The 16152-nt window shown below is 36.7% G+C and overlaps 1 long non-coding RNA gene across 2 annotated transcripts; it reads right to left on the bottom strand.

Moving 5' to 3' along the window:
* Positions 1–5224: 5224 nt before the first annotated feature.
* LOC129433476 (uncharacterized) lies at positions 5225–10692 on the bottom strand. Of its 2 annotated transcripts, none has more exons than XR_012359444.1 (4): positions 10578–10692; positions 6359–6524; positions 6190–6283; positions 5225–6103 (listed from the first exon to the last, which is right to left on the bottom strand). It is a non-coding gene; the product is annotated as an uncharacterized lncRNA (long non-coding RNA). The 2 variants fall into 2 exon arrangements; XR_012359445.1 differs by having other exon boundaries at positions 6375–6524.
* Between the last annotated feature and the right edge of the window lie 5460 nt (positions 10693–16152).

Genomic DNA, 16152 nt, shown 5'->3' with positions numbered 1-16152 from the left:
TTTGTTTTCTCTTCTCAGCTCCACAAGTTGGAAATACTTGGTGTCTTACCAATGTTATTTATAACTTTGCAGAGAGGCCTGCACCACTCTACCAAAATTTAAGGTAAAAAACATATTCAGAGCCATCTTTTAATACCTATCATGCGACTATATGAGGCTGTTTTTGGAGGTTGGCCAATGTATTTATACATTTGACCACCTATTAACTTGTTTACCTACATGTTTGCCCTTGACCCTCCAGAAAATGTTGGTTGTATGATGTTTTAGTAATTGTTTATTAATTATATGGTTTAACTCATGGCAATGTGGACGTCATAACTCAATGTAACACTAATTTGACTTTTTCATTATACACTATTTTTTTAATTGATATGTCTAATGGTTCTCTGCAATTTTCTACAGGTTGCCCCTCTAGAGTCAGTTGCCCCACCACTATGGTCAGAGACCCCACCGCTGCAGCCGAAGACCCCGCCTCTCCAGTCAGTGACCCCACCACTGTGGCCAGAGACCCTGCCATTACCATCATAGGCCCCACCACTACAATCAACCACCCTGTCACTACAGTCAGCGTTTCCGCAACTGTGGCCAGAGAGTCCACCACTACCATCAGAGGCCCTGCGACTACTGTCAGCAACCCCGCAACTGCGGCCAGAGACCACAGCTGTGGTAAATTACTTTTATTTTAATATTGATAGTTGCTAAATTAAATCCACTCGAGTTTACTGGTAATTGGTTATTTAGGGCGCACTCACATTATCCAAACCAAACCAAACCATGCCCCAGCGCGATTGTCACCCCTCCCTACTCCCCCAGGTGCACGCGCTCACACTGTACTTTTTGTCGATCCGAGTCCGGGCGTGCTTTCGTCATTAAAATGCGATTGTTTTGAAAAAAGCAGGAAGTAAAGCTCTCCCTTAACACTGGAACCCACCATAATAATAAGTCTGTGTTTTTTATTCGGAGTCGTTTGGTGCGCGATTACAGACAGCCTTCTCACATGTCATCATATTCCTTAGTTGATCTGTCAGGTGCGCAGCTCGGACATTGACGTAACCCCGCTGCGCGCATCAAAAGGTTTTTACGGCGGCAGATGAAGGTGAGTGGTCGCGCAGCTGACGTCTTCACCTTTTGAATCGCGTTAAGGCGTGAATGCGCTCACACCACAGCCTTCCGCGCCTGAGCCCAAGTGAACCGGGCTCTGGCCCACCTCTGCAACCCGGCCGTGGCGCGATTAATCAATCCGTGCCCGGGCGCGGAACAGAGCAATCACACTTTTCAAACAAACCAGGCTTTGGGGGTCAAACGCGCCCGAGCGCGGTTTGGTTTGGATAGTGTGAGTGTGCCCTTAAACGTTCATGGACCCCATTCACTTCCATGGTAGGACAAAAGAATACCATGAAAGTAAATGTCCATGAATGGTTTGGTTACAAACATTTCTCAAAATATCTTTCTTTGTGTTCATCGGAACAAAGAAGTTTAAACAGGTTTGTAACAACATGAGAGCGAGTGATGACAGAATCTTTTTAATAGTGTGCTGCAGGTATGGCTTATTTTGTAGCCTAACCCAGAAATTAGCGGGACACTGGTTCCCTCAATAAAAAGCCTATTCATATTTGAATCAAAAGTCTATGGGATAATGAATGGGCTTTTTAGAAAGGGAAACATTGTACTGCTGACTTCCGGGTTGGCCTACAAAAGTAGGTCACCCCTGCGGCACTCTGTTTTTTTAAACAACACTGTGTACAACTAAATTGTTTTTTTTCCTTTATAGTGGCAAGAAGTTCCTGGGTGTCTGAGGATGCTGTACAGTAGTATGTGTCTGTTTAAAAACATGCCATTATACATATCAATACAGTATTTGTCATCATAGAAAGTTATTCTATACATTTTGTTTAACACTTTAGTTTGTCTTATTCTTGAAGGTCTGTTGTTGTCAAAATGTATTGATATTTAGATATAAAAATCAGGAAAAAAAAACAGTTTTGTTGTCAACACATCTACACATGTTGTTGTTACACTAATGTGTGGTGAATACTATGTATTAAAGATGTTTATATACAAAATTTTATAAATAAGTTTTTGTGATTTTTATTTCATAATTGATTTGGATAAAAAGGAAATACAAATTTCCTTCTCCTAGAAATGAATATTTAAGACAATAATGTGCTACATACTACCTACATGAACTCTGAACCTTGTTGTTATATTGAGTGGCCTGGTAAACAATTAAGTTTTACATGTCTACTGAATGTTTACATGGTTGTCTTTATTTACCGTCATCTCTGTACTCTTGATTTTGTTCTACAGATCATGCTAATAAAATAAATGATGAAACCTATTTTAAATGGGCATTGCTGTTGTTGTTGTTTTATGGGGGGGGGGGGTGTCTTCTTAAGACACTTGGTATTAAGTTATTTGCTGGTTTGACAGCACAGACACTGTCATGTAATAGTAAAGCTGGAACTGAGGTGATAATAACACCATTGTCTTTTTAGAGTTGCTTTTAGCTGATTAAAATGTTTCATGATTGATAAACATTACATGGCTATTTAATTGAACTGAGTTAACTTTTAAATTGCTTCAGCTAAATTCACACTATATCTTCTTGACAATAGAAATTGTTTTGTAATTGATCTTTACCTCATTGATTGCTACTTTGTAACTACTTTAAAACAATATTTAGTATAAAAATAAGGGTGACCTGACTTCTTATCCTGTTATGACAATGAATTGCTTAAGTATTTACAATTTTCTCGTTGCCATTTTGTAAAAAATATATATATAAAATATATAAACAAAAATCTGTGGCCTAGCCATACTGTTTATTTCAACATTACTGACAAATACATCATATAAATTCACAAAACACCATATAAAACCTAATGTGATCTTAATGTAGGAATACTCTCAGAAGAATAAAGTCACAAAAGCTGACACTGGGGTGGTGCCCTTTCAGAAACTACACGGAGTACCTAAGGAGTGCATATGGGTAAATATTGGTACCAAATGTGGATAAATCTGTGTGCATTGGTTTTGGAGGGCCACTGTCCTCCAAGTTTAGCTTCAACCTTAATCAAACACACCTGAATGACATTTCATATTCATCCTGCAGTCTTTGATTAGATTTTTCAGGTGTGGTTAATTAGGGTTGGAGCTACACTTTGCAGGACCAGGAATGCCCACCCCTGGGACCTTTTTAAAGGCGGAGTCCATGATGTTTGAAAGCCAATGTTGATATTTGAAATCACCTAAACAAACACGCCCCTACCCCAATAGAATCTGGACCTTCTGTTGATAGACCCACCCCACACATACGCAACCCGGCATTTGATTTGATTTGATTGGCTATTAGTGTGTTTTGGTAGTCGGCCCGTCTTCTTTTCCAAACCGTTTTTCAAACATCGTGGACTCCGCCTTTAAAACGGGTAGGCAACATCAGTCTGGAGTGCTGATATCCTGCAGAGTTTAACTCCAGCTCTAAGCACACATGAAAAAATTATCAAGGTCTAAATAGTCATCTTAAACTACTTGTAGGCAATGTTTTATCAGGGTTAGAGCTAAAATCTGCAGGACATCGGCAATACCGACCTTGCCTACACCTGTTTTGAAGGAGTTCTGTCCCAGTGAAAGTTTTTGTACCATATTTCTGAGTGCATAAAACAGAAGAAAAAAGAAAACAGTTATAAATGTGACGCAGCAGAGTTTGTTGTCTTTTATTATGCAAATACAGCTGTGTATGTTTTACTGCCCTTTCACACCCAAGTGCCCAGTAGGCCTAAAACCTCTGTAAGAGGACAAAAGCCTATTTCAAAAGTCTGTAAATCAATGTCTAATTAGTGCATCAAAGTGAAAACTACTTATGCTGTGTTTACTAAATCATGTTGGACACACTTTTCAGACATACATGAAAAGGTAGTATACAGGCATTTTAAGACATGTTAACCATACCAGATTTTAACCTGCCCCTCAAAGATGACATATACAGAAGTTTGCATAATGAACATATTTGGATAATCATTTAGTGATTAAATGTAATATTTATTTAATTTTAATCCCTAAATGTGTTAAACTGCATTATCCATAAGTCTCCATCATATGCTGACAATGGGGAAACATGGTGCTGACATTCTCTGCTGAAAAAACAGCATACCAGCAAGACCAGCATATGTTGTGGTTTGGTGCTGGTTTGCTAGTGAACACCAGCTAAACTAGCCCCAAACCAGCATTAGCACCAGCTAAACCAGCACCAAACCAGCAATAGCACCAACATCCCATACCAGCAAGACCAGCATATGTTGTGTTTTGGTGCTGGTATGCTGGTGACCACCAGCTAAACCAGCATAGACCAGTATTCCCATGCTGGTCCGCATGCTGGTTTGATGTTGTTTTTTTCAGCAGGGTTTGTAGTTCATTGAAATGGTTATGCTTAGGGTTGAAATACAAGTAAAGGAAAAGTTTTCTCAGCTAAGAAACGCGTTATTGTTAGCTGATAGCATTTCAAGTGTAACAGTAGCACCAAAACATCATTTGCGACATGGAATACTTTTTTATATGGGTTAAAAGATGATTCATGTGGCGCTGCGAAAATCCAATTGTCGTATGACATCAAAGTATCGCGGGAGGGACTCGAAAACACGAAGAGCAGTCCGATCTCGCGGCACTTTGATGTCATATTGTAATTGGTCTGCGCAGCGAAAGAACACCATGACAACTTAGCTGACCAAAGACCTCCTGTCCATAAGTTTTCGAAAGGGTCTTTTAATTTTATTCTGCTGAATTGACACGTGTCTATATGTTCTGTTTAATATTGATATTTTTTATTAAATATAATACTAACATTTTCGATGGTAGATCGATTTGTTTGGTTTGCCTGGCACATACTGTAGACTGCTATCATAACCATTATCCTTTTAGGCTATCAAACATTTAGTCATAAAGCGTTGACTACATGTCAATCAAAGAAATGAGCCTGTGCAAATACTTTAATTACAGATTTTTATTCTAGAGCAATGAAGTTTGTAACATTAAATATACATATCATAATAGTACAATTTATGATAAAAAACAGGAAGTTGTTTTCACGTGAATTTGGTCAATTTTATTTGTCACTTTATGAATAACAATGAAGGCATTTTACAACACTGTAAATGTTACATCAGTAATAATAACACTAATAATATCAGCAACGTATTAAAATATCTAATATAAAAATGATTGGACAAACAATATAAAATTACATATTTTCACAACACCTTTGTAATGTAAATGTAAACAATGTAAAACATTACTAAGATAAACATCACAGCATACAGTCTTGTTTAATTAACTGAATCTAAGAAAGACAGTCTATAGTTATGTGGTGAAGTCTATATATGTGATGCTTAATATTAAAGGAAAAAAGGTCAACTGGCAGTTTCAGTAATATACACAAGATAAAATACAGATATAATCACATAGATGACATAAGGTAACTTGGGATGTGGGGAAATAAGATGAACTATTTAACTATTGGGAGACAACTTTATCATTCTAAACAAGTTTTCATCCACTACACTAGTGAATTGCAACTTCAATCGATCACAAGGCCTAAGCCTAGTCCCAAACTAAAATGTATATTTGAGCTGTCTTAACAAAAAAACAACTTTTACTGACATATCTTTAAATATATCAGTGCCATAATTTTGTCTCAAGTGGCACATCAGTAAGTTTATTTGTAAGTCACATTTTTAAAAGTAGTGTAAATGTCCAATTTTAGCTAAGGAATAATCCTGGTTTAACCTTGACCTTGTCTTTAAAATCTGACTTGAGTGTACATTTTATACTGACTGAGGAAACAATGACTTTTCATACTCATCCTCATCATCATCATCACCACCACCACCACCACCACCACCACCACCACAATAGTGGATATCCTCCTCATCCATGTGAATTTCCCTAAAGTAATCATCATCTTTTATGTTCCCAAACAGCTCAGAAAAGTTGTCAAGCACAGTACAGTACAACTGGCGAACAGAGGAGATGATGTAGTATTGTCTTTTCTTTAGCAGGAAGTGAAGTCCTAGAACTCCACTGTCAGAGAAACCACAGTCCTGGTCTGTAACTATCAAACAAGAACAACAAATATTTAGTAATTAATATATAATTGTAATCCATGCTCTGCAGAATTTAGAGAACCATACACTTTACCAGTAGGAAGCAGCAGTCATGGCTAATTAGCAGAAATTTCATTTAAAATCTGCAGAGACCCCAGCCCCCATAACCAGGATTGGTGACGACCGTCCTACAGCATGAAAGTAAAAACATAAATACACATTATACTAAATATATTTAAATTGGAATGAGTAACAAGACATACCATGCTCATTCCATACCCATGGCCATGCGTAACTCCCAGATGCCAGAATTGTATCAGCTGACAGCAGTTTTTCAGGTGCTGCCCTGTTGTACTCATCTATAGTCACAACGAATTTGGCCTTTTCCTCCAAAATCTTTCGGTGAAGTTTGTCTTCTCTCTTTTCCATCTTAAAAAACAAATGTGATTTGTCATAATCTGTACAGTTTAAAACTTTATCTTAAAATGTTATATAAATGCATTTATGTATGATACATACAAGTGAATGATCAAAGTATATTTTGCACAAATGTATGAATATTTAAATTAATGCTGTCCAGGGTTGAAATTTGTTAGAAGTCAGAAAATTTTTTAATGATGATTTTGAGGTTAACCTGTTTGTCGGTTGCTTCCTCTGCCTGATGCTATTATAATCATTTCACTCGCACTCTGGAGCCGCAGAGTGTAAGAAATTCAAGTTTTGATGGCATTAAAACAAAGCAACAATGCAACATACATGCTTTATCTTAAAAAGCATGGTAACTTCAATGCGTATTGTTTTAACTACAAATAACACAGTAGATCTATAGTTACTGTGGTAAAAGCATGGTAAATGCAACGCTTATCATGCTAGAGCTACAAACAACGCACTTAATACAATCACCTAAAGGATTATTAGGAACACCATAGTAATACTGTGTTTGACCCTCTTTTGCCTTCAGAACTGCCTTAATACTATGTGGCATTGATTCAACAAGGTGCTGAAAGCATTCTTTAGAAATGTTGGCCCATATTGATAGGATAGCATCTTGCAGTTGATGGAGATTTGTGGGATGCACATCCAGGGCACGAGGCTCCCATCCACCACATCCCAAAGATGCTCTATTGGGTTGAGATCTGGTGACTGTGGGGGCCATTTTAGTACAGTGAACTCATTGTCATGTTCAAGAAGCCAATTTGAAATGATTTAAGCCTTGTGACATGGTGCATTATCCTGCTGGAAGTAGCCATCAGAGGATGAGTACATGATGGTCATAAAGGGATGGACATGGTCAGAAACAATGCTCAGGTAGGCCGTGGCATTTAAACGATGCCCAATTGGCACTAAGGGGCCTAAAGTGTGCCAAAAAACATCCCCCACACCATTACACCACCAGCCTGCACAGTGGTAACAAGGCATGATGAATCCATGTTCTCATTCTGTTTACGCCAAATTCTGACTCTACCATCTGAATGTCTCAACAGAGACTCATCAGACCAGGCAACATTTTTCAACAATTTTGGTGAGCTCGTGCAAATTGTAGCCTCTTTTTCCTATTTGTAGTGGAGATAAGTAGTACCCGGTGGGGTCTACTGCTGTTGTAGCCCATCCACCTCGAGGTTGTGCGTGTTGTGGCTTCACAAATGCTTTGCGGCATACCCCGGTTGTAACGAGTGGTTATTTCAGTCACAGTTGCTCTTCTGTCAGCTTGAATCAGACCATACCACACTCAAAATTGCTTAAATCCTTAAAACCTTTCTGTGGCGTATAATCAGACCCAAAAGTCACGCGCACAAAAACCATGCGCGAGGGAGAGATACATGGCGCAGAAAACTATTCGCACGCGGAAAAAGCATCCTCGCGAGAGCGCCCCTCCGCTCAGCGCGCACAAATGCAGTCACGTGAGCAAGGGTTTGGATGAGTGCTTGCTCGACTCTCTCTATGCTCTCACAGCTGCACCACACGCGCTCGCTCGCTCGAGATTACTTTTGCGACTTTGGGGGCGGGACATTGACTGATGTCTCTGCATCTGTGATTGGTTGTTTGATTTGATTAGTGACATGCATGATCTCTTGGTCCACAATCCATCTCCAGTCAATCTAGGTAGAGAAAACATGTTTTAATATGATCATTATGTCGGAGTAGGTAATCTATGTTAAAACATTAGTCTTGTTTAAACCATGCAAACATAACCAAACAATATGCCCCTTTTTAAGGTATTAATTTTGTTTGTTGTTTAATATGTAGATAATTTATGGCAAATGAAATGAAACTCAAATACAACAACAGAGTAAAATTAAATGCTATTTTAACCCTGAAAAGATACAGAATGGCTACAAAAACTAATATATATATATATATATATATATTGGAGTATATATATTTGGAGTTCAAATCTAGTTTGTTTATATATATAGTTTGTTTATATATATATATATATATATATATATATATATATATATATATATATATATATATATATATATATATATATATATATATATATATATATATATATATATATATATATATATATATATTTTATATTGTACAGGACTATACTAAAGTTTGCTAATGCTAAGTCTGAACCAACTCTGTAACCTGACAATGTCAATATGTAGCCTATAGTATATATTGCAGGATGATAAACAGTAAACAAAATATAGAATAAAATTGGCATTATTGTCTGGTTTGCAGCCTATTGCATGGATCAAACAAGACAATGTTTTAAAAGGACGTGCTCCGACATAATGGTCCTATTAAAACGTGTCTTCTCTACCTAGATTGACTGGATACGAATCGAGAACAGAAGATCTGAGAACGAATCACCGATCAAATCAACCAACCAACCACAGGCACGAAGACACCAGTCAATGCCCCGCCCCCAAAGACCCAAAAGCCACATCGATCGAGCGAGCGCGTGCGGTACAGCTGTGAGAGCACAGAGAGAGCCAGAGTCGTGCAAAAGCTCATCCAAGCCCTTGCTCGCGCGACCGCACCCGTGCGCGCCGAGCGGAGGTGCGCTCCCGCAAGGATGCTTTACACAATTGTGTTCTGCTTTTTAGCACTCGAATAGTGTTCGCGTGCTCGTATCTCTCACTCGCGCGTGGTTTTTGTGTGTGCTGGGTCTGATTAAACGCCATACCTTTCTTTCCCATTCTGACATTCAGTTTGGAGTTCAGGAGATTGTCTTGACCAGGACCACACCCCTAAATGCATTGAAGCAACTGCCATGTGATTGGTTGATAAGATAACTGTATAAATGAGAAATTGAACAGGTGTTCCTAATAATCCTTTAGTTCAGTTCCCAACTTCAGTCCTCAAGGTCCCCCTACCAAAATGTTTTAAATGTCTCCCTATATGAAACACCTGATTCCACTCATCAGTCTTGTTCCAGAATGTTTAAAACGTTCCTTAATTAACACACTAACAAGCTAATGAACTGAATCAGCCCTTACAAAATTTAACCATGGTTTTTACTACAATTAAAAAAAAAACATGGTTACTGCAGTAACTACAATAACCATGGTTTAACTATGGTTTTTGAAAACCATGGTGGTCAAAACCACCGTTATTTTGTCGTTACCATGGTTTTCAAAAACCATAGTTTAACCATGCTTATTGTAGTTACAGTAACCATGTTTTTTTTTTTGTTTTAATTGGAATAATACCATGGTTAAATTTTGTAAGGGCTGATTCAGTTCATTAGCTTGTTAGTGTGTTAATTAAGGAACGTTTTAAACATTCTGGAACAAGACTGATGAGTGGAATCAGGTGTTTGTCAAAACCATGGTTGTTTTGTAGTTACCATGGTTTTCAAAAACCATAGTTTAACCATGCTTATTGTAGTAAAACCATGGTTTTGCTCATAGTAATCAATACACAAAAAAACATGGTTACTACACTTTTACCACAATAAAACCATGGTTAGTTTTCGTAAGGGAGGTGTTATATATGAAGACATCTAAAACATTCTGGGAGGGGGGGCCCTGAGGTGAGAGTATACACTGTTACCGTGGTAAAGCATGGTAAATTCGACGCGAATCGGATTTTAGCACGCAGTAGCCGAAATAGACTGTTACCATGGTAAAGCATGGTAAATTCGACGCGAATCGGATTTTAGCACGCAGTAGCCGAAACTGTTACCGTGGTAAAGCATGGTAAATTCGACGCGAATCGGATTTTAGCACGCAGTAGCCGAAATATACTGTTACCGTGGTAAAGCATGGTAAACTCGACGCGTATCGCGTTACCTTTATCCTAATATGACTATTATAAACTGGTCGAATCTGCATCACGTCACGTTAAAGCTGAAGATGGCATTTAATCGCTTTAGTTACGATGTGCTGATTTAAAATCATTTTGAGATACAATAAACCTAAGCAGAACTGACAGATATAAAACAGCGATTGAATTGAACACGTTTAACCTGATTTATATAGAGTAATAAACTTTATATCAAATTAAAGAGACTTAACTTACCAACATGCGTTGTTAAATCTTGCGATGTAATGTAATGCAACTCCTAATTATGTCACATGGAGTTCTTCTCTTTAGCGACCCCAGTGGACGTTTATTTTTCAAAACTGTAGCAATAGGGCTTGGGCGTCGTGACGTCATTACTTGTCGTGGCGGCCATGTTGGTTGCCTCCTTTACTGCTGCGCTCCATGCTGCGCTCTGTTTATAGACATACTTTCTCTCAATCGTGTGTCTTAATTTGATTAATTTGTCGTTATTTTTTCAACCATGGTAAACCGTTGCTGTATTAATACTAAAGTAACACATTAAAAGTAATTTACATTAAAAATGACAGATAAGAACAAAACTTCATTATGTTTTATTCAATATCGGAAACCAAACATTAACCTCAACCCCTCAGTAATGTGTATACATGACATATAAATGACATTTATATATACGACAGTGAAGTATAACATCTGAATATTAATTTATATAGCTTAAGTCAACATTGAACATAAGGGAAATGTCCCGGTTTACTCGCCCAAAATACGGGAACATTTCAACATTCATCTTTCTGTTGCTATCCCTCTGCTGACAGCAAAAACTGCTGCATTAACTAAGCTAGTTGTGAAGCTAGGTCATACGTGACTTTGCTTACAGATTGGCGTGAAATCGTGCTCTTACAACAACCACGCTGTTATCTTAAATGACTCTTTTTTCATATGGATCCCAACCGTTAATAGTTCCGATTTTGTCCACATACCGGTCCCTGCTTCCCTGTTTAACGTATCCCAGTAAATTACACATACTTTTCCGGATTTTAACATCTTTTTTCTTTCTTTTAATTCTCCCAACTCTGCCGCTTCTCCTCGTTCAACTTGCTGTATGATTACATTCGCGAGGCCACCAACATGGCCGCCACGTCCCAGAATGCAACGCGGCGCCCAAGCCCTATACGTACCTGTTAGTACATATTTGTGGTCCTGCAAAAAAGTGTACAGAGGTACGTATTTCCCATGAGACCAGGTTGAACGTGTCACATTTCAGCAAAATCCGCTGTTTTGGATCCAAAATTCTTGTGATTTGTCTAGATCCAATAAGTTTTCTATAACAGGGATGAGTGGCGTCTGCAACGGGGTTGCAGTGAATAAAATCATGAAAATCATGTCCAGCTGTTACAATGTCAATTCACTAACCAGTTTGGTAGGTTATGTTTTACAATTTATAGTCACATTATTTCCTGCAGTTTGTGTACATTGAGCACACATACTTAACTCTGTAGTATTTTCTCAACCGGATGCAAAAATACCTTGTGCATATTAGGCGCAAAAGAATTGTGCTGAAGTTCATGTCTTATATTTATCTCTTATTTACGTATCACATGATTCTCATCACAGAAACATGCAAGGCAATCACATCTTATAGTGCTACATTAATTGATAATATATTTACAAATATTATGGATAACAATATAGAGAGTGGACTATTATATAATGACATTAGTGATCATCTACCTGTTTTTATTGTTTATCACTGTAAGTACAGGAAATCCAATGACAGTAGTTATATCACTTCATACAAAAGAGTAAGAACGGCAGAAAGTATAAATGCTTTTAAGAACGAACTACTGGAACAAAATTGGAATTTAGTATATGAAGAGGAGGATGTTGATAAAGCATATAATGAATTTCTAAATGTCTTTGCATCATTATATGATAAACACTGTCCTGTAAAACAATATAGAAACAAACGTAATCAAACAAATAGTCCATGGATCACAAAAGGTTTATTGAATGCCTGTAAGAAGAAAAACACACTTTATAGACAATTTATCAAATATCGTACCCCAGAAGCAGAAAATAAATATAAAAAGTACAAGAATAAATTAATTGGAATCATGAGGAGGTGTAAAAAAGAATATTATAATAACATATTAGAGATTAATAAAAATAATATGAAAGGTTTATGGAATATCCTAAATAGTATAATTAGAAATGGAAAAAAAACTAAAAAGATAAGTTTTCCGGAATATTTCTTTGATAAAGAGGCGCGGAGCTATGGGCGGGCCTGGGCGGGCCTGGGCCCGCCCAGATTGACAGCTGGCCCGCCCAATCAGAAATGTAAAAAATACTACTCTGTATAGTTAGACATGTATACTACTTTATGTGGTGTAATTTATCTATTGCATGTTATGTAAAAACAGTAAAATTATAAGTAAGCCTGATAACTATTTAAAAACTATTAAAGCAGTTGAATGTTGCGTTATAATGAAATATTCCCGAGCAGCTTTCAGCCATGATCACTTTGAGAACTTTTTTTGCAAGCAAGTAGAAAACGTATTTTGAATAACAACACGTTATAAATATGTGCTGCGCGCTTTCCTCTCAATAACATAAACACACAACAAATATGACAGCGGGGTAAAAAATAGAAAGAAAACATCTGATCACAGTGATGTTGTTTGATATAGCGATATAGCAGCACTATAAGTCACGCCACGTTTATTGCTACACTTTATACAATATAGCCTATTGCTTTTAAGCAACAAATAGCCTATCATAACAACCTATAAGCCTACTGTGTAATTGAGACATTAATTTAAGAAATGCATTAAAGCAGAAAGACGTAGGCTGCGGAAATATAGTGGGTTCACTTCAATCCACACCACAGACGTTCTTGGTTTGCTTCTTATTTATTAAATCGAGGCAATTGTTTGATCAAACATTGATTAATATTAAGATACAATTTATACAAAACGAAATTTACTTTAAAGAAAGTCTTTCTACAAAACAAACCTCGCAAATCGCTTGCCCGACGTCCATTACGGGCTATGGCGAATTCCTGTCGGGCTAAAAAAAATGATGCGCCTTGGCCGTCGGGCGGAGGAAAAAATATTGTAATGTGTTTGCATTCTCTCAGATTTAGTTAGGTAATTATGTTGTATGTAATTCGGCGTAATCTTGTTAGCCATTACTATCCTCACTAACAAGTGAAACTGTCAGGAAATAAAGTGAAAGCATTAAATCCATTATTCCTTTCGTTCACGTCTGATATGCGCGCTCCTCGGCTCCGCTCTTCACGAGTAGGCTTGCTCTTGTGCTCATCAAAAAGTATATTAAATGTTTATTTATTTGTCATTTCGTTTAACCCCAGAGTCTAACATTATTCTAGCAATTCCCCTTTTCTTTCTTTATTTAGTAAGTTAACTTAAATATGTGAGAACGAAAATATATTTTTAGTGATTTGCATGAAGAGAATATGATGTTAGAAGCTTCATTTTAAGCATTTAGTAGCCGTATTTATTTAAACACTTTAATAGGTTATTTAAAAAAGTATAAGGTTTTTTTGGGTTCATTTATATTTCCTGTCACTGTGTGCAGGATCTTTTTTGTAGGCTATGAGAGCCCAATATTTTTTTTACCAAAAAGGCTTAATAAATGTCACGTTGCATTACAATTTAAAGTATCAATAATGTCAAAAATGTGACGTGCAGTTCGGGTGTGTGTGTATGCTGTTTAAATTAGTGTTCTGAAGTTTTGACGAATTTTATAGACTTGTTATAGTTTCTTATTCAAAAGTGACACCCATAGATTCAGGCCCACCCGGACTTAATCCATGCCCACCCATATGTCACGTTCTGCATCCGCCACTGGATAAGATAATAAGCAACAAAGAAGATGTGGTTAATGCTTTCAATAATTTTTTTGTAAACGTGGGACCAAATCTGGCAAAAGAAATAAATGACTCAGAAAATACTGATGGGGTGGATGTAGTAAATTGGAATAGAAATCCTAGCTCGATTTTCCTTAGAGCAGTGGAAAGGGAAGAGATAATAGATATTGTAAGAAATTGTAAAAACAAATCTTCTGTGGACTGGAGTAATATCGATATGATTATAGTAAAAAAAGTAATTGAGGAAATTTCACAACCATTAACCTATATCGCAAATTTGTCTTTTCAATATGGTAAATTTCCAAATAAAATGAAAGTGGCAAAAGTAATACCAGTATATAAAACTGGGGATAAACACCTTTTTACAAATTATAGGCCTGTTTCTATACTGCCCCAATTCTCCAAAATCCTAGAAAAACTGTTTACAGAAAGATTGGATGATTTCATTGAAACACATAAATTGCTAGTAGAGAGTCAATATGGATTTCGGTCAAACAGATCAACATCTTTGGCTTTAATGGAATTAATTGAGGAAATAACAAATTGTATAGATACTAAAAAATATGTGTTAGGAATATTTATAGATTTAAAGAAAGCATTTGACACCATAAATCATGACATTTTATTACAGAAATTAGAGAGGTATGGGATCAGAGGAGTCGGATTGAATTGGGTAAGTAGCTATTTGAGAAGCAGGCAACAATTTGTGGAAATTGGTGATCAAAAATCTATATTTATGGACATGACATGTGGAGTACCACAGGGATCGGTCCTTGGCCCAAAACTTTTCATTATTTACATTAATGATATATGTAGAGTATCAAATATTTTTAAATTAATTTTGTTTGCTGATGATACAAATATTCTTTGTATGGGGGACAATTTTCAGCAGCTTATGGAGGCGATAACAAAAGAAATTATTAAATTAAAACGGTGGTTTGATGGAAATAAATTATCATTAAATATAGCTAAAACAAAGATTATGTTATTTGGAAAGTATACTAAACCTGAAGTAAAACTTTGTGTTTTCATTGCCTTTATATGAAAACTTCGTAAGAACAACTTTCACCAACTCAACTTTGACTTTGTACATTTATCAGCAGATAAAGCATGAACTCCGCGAGAGATGCTGTGCGCTGCATTGCCAAGTCCTCTGCCTTTTTACAGACTTCAGATTTAGGGTACTTTTAAACTGTTTCAGCAAGTTTATTTTTTTCAGTGGGTTAAAGATGAAAGGATTTAATTTATTAGTTATTGGAATTTGGGCCATGAATAGTGATTGGGAAGCTTTTTGGATAGTTTTTAATGTTCAATAGGCTGGTTTGATAAGCGAATCTGGCAACACTGGTTGTGGGATTGAGCTGACATCATTTAGATCGTATTATATATAATGTAAAAAAAACATTTTAATTAGATTGCAATGTTTAAGGTACATGTAAACTCTACTGTCTTAACCTAAATCATTTAATTCATTTGTATTGACAATTTTTTTTGCATGTAAACAGGGCACTTTGGTATTCCAAAGTTTATAGCCACTCATCATGTTCGCTGGCCACAATTTTGTTGTTGGAAAAATATATTTTATATTATTAAAATTGACTTTGGCATGCTAAAATTACATATATTAGCTGGTATATACCTGGTATTAATACAGATCATATCATCTATTTAGCTCCATGAAAAACAATCTGCCACTGAAAAAAATCTTGAACTTTATCGGCTTCTCCTGAACTCTTTTCATCATCATCGTCATCATCATCATTGTCCTCTATCGCACATTGTTTACTTTAGGAAAGTGTATTTTGTTATACTGTGACTGTCAAGAAGTGTTTGTGTTTGCAGTTGCTTGTTCTGTTCATCTAACCCAGTTCATATCACCATTTACCATCACTGTGTTGGATACGTGTTGTATGTTTAATAAAC

Source organism: Misgurnus anguillicaudatus, chromosome 19 (genome assembly GCF_027580225.2).
Source record: "Misgurnus anguillicaudatus chromosome 19, ASM2758022v2, whole genome shotgun sequence".
Taxonomy (NCBI): Eukaryota; Metazoa; Chordata; class Actinopteri; order Cypriniformes; family Cobitidae; genus Misgurnus; species Misgurnus anguillicaudatus.
This window is presented reverse-complemented; position numbering and strand designations above follow the sequence as displayed.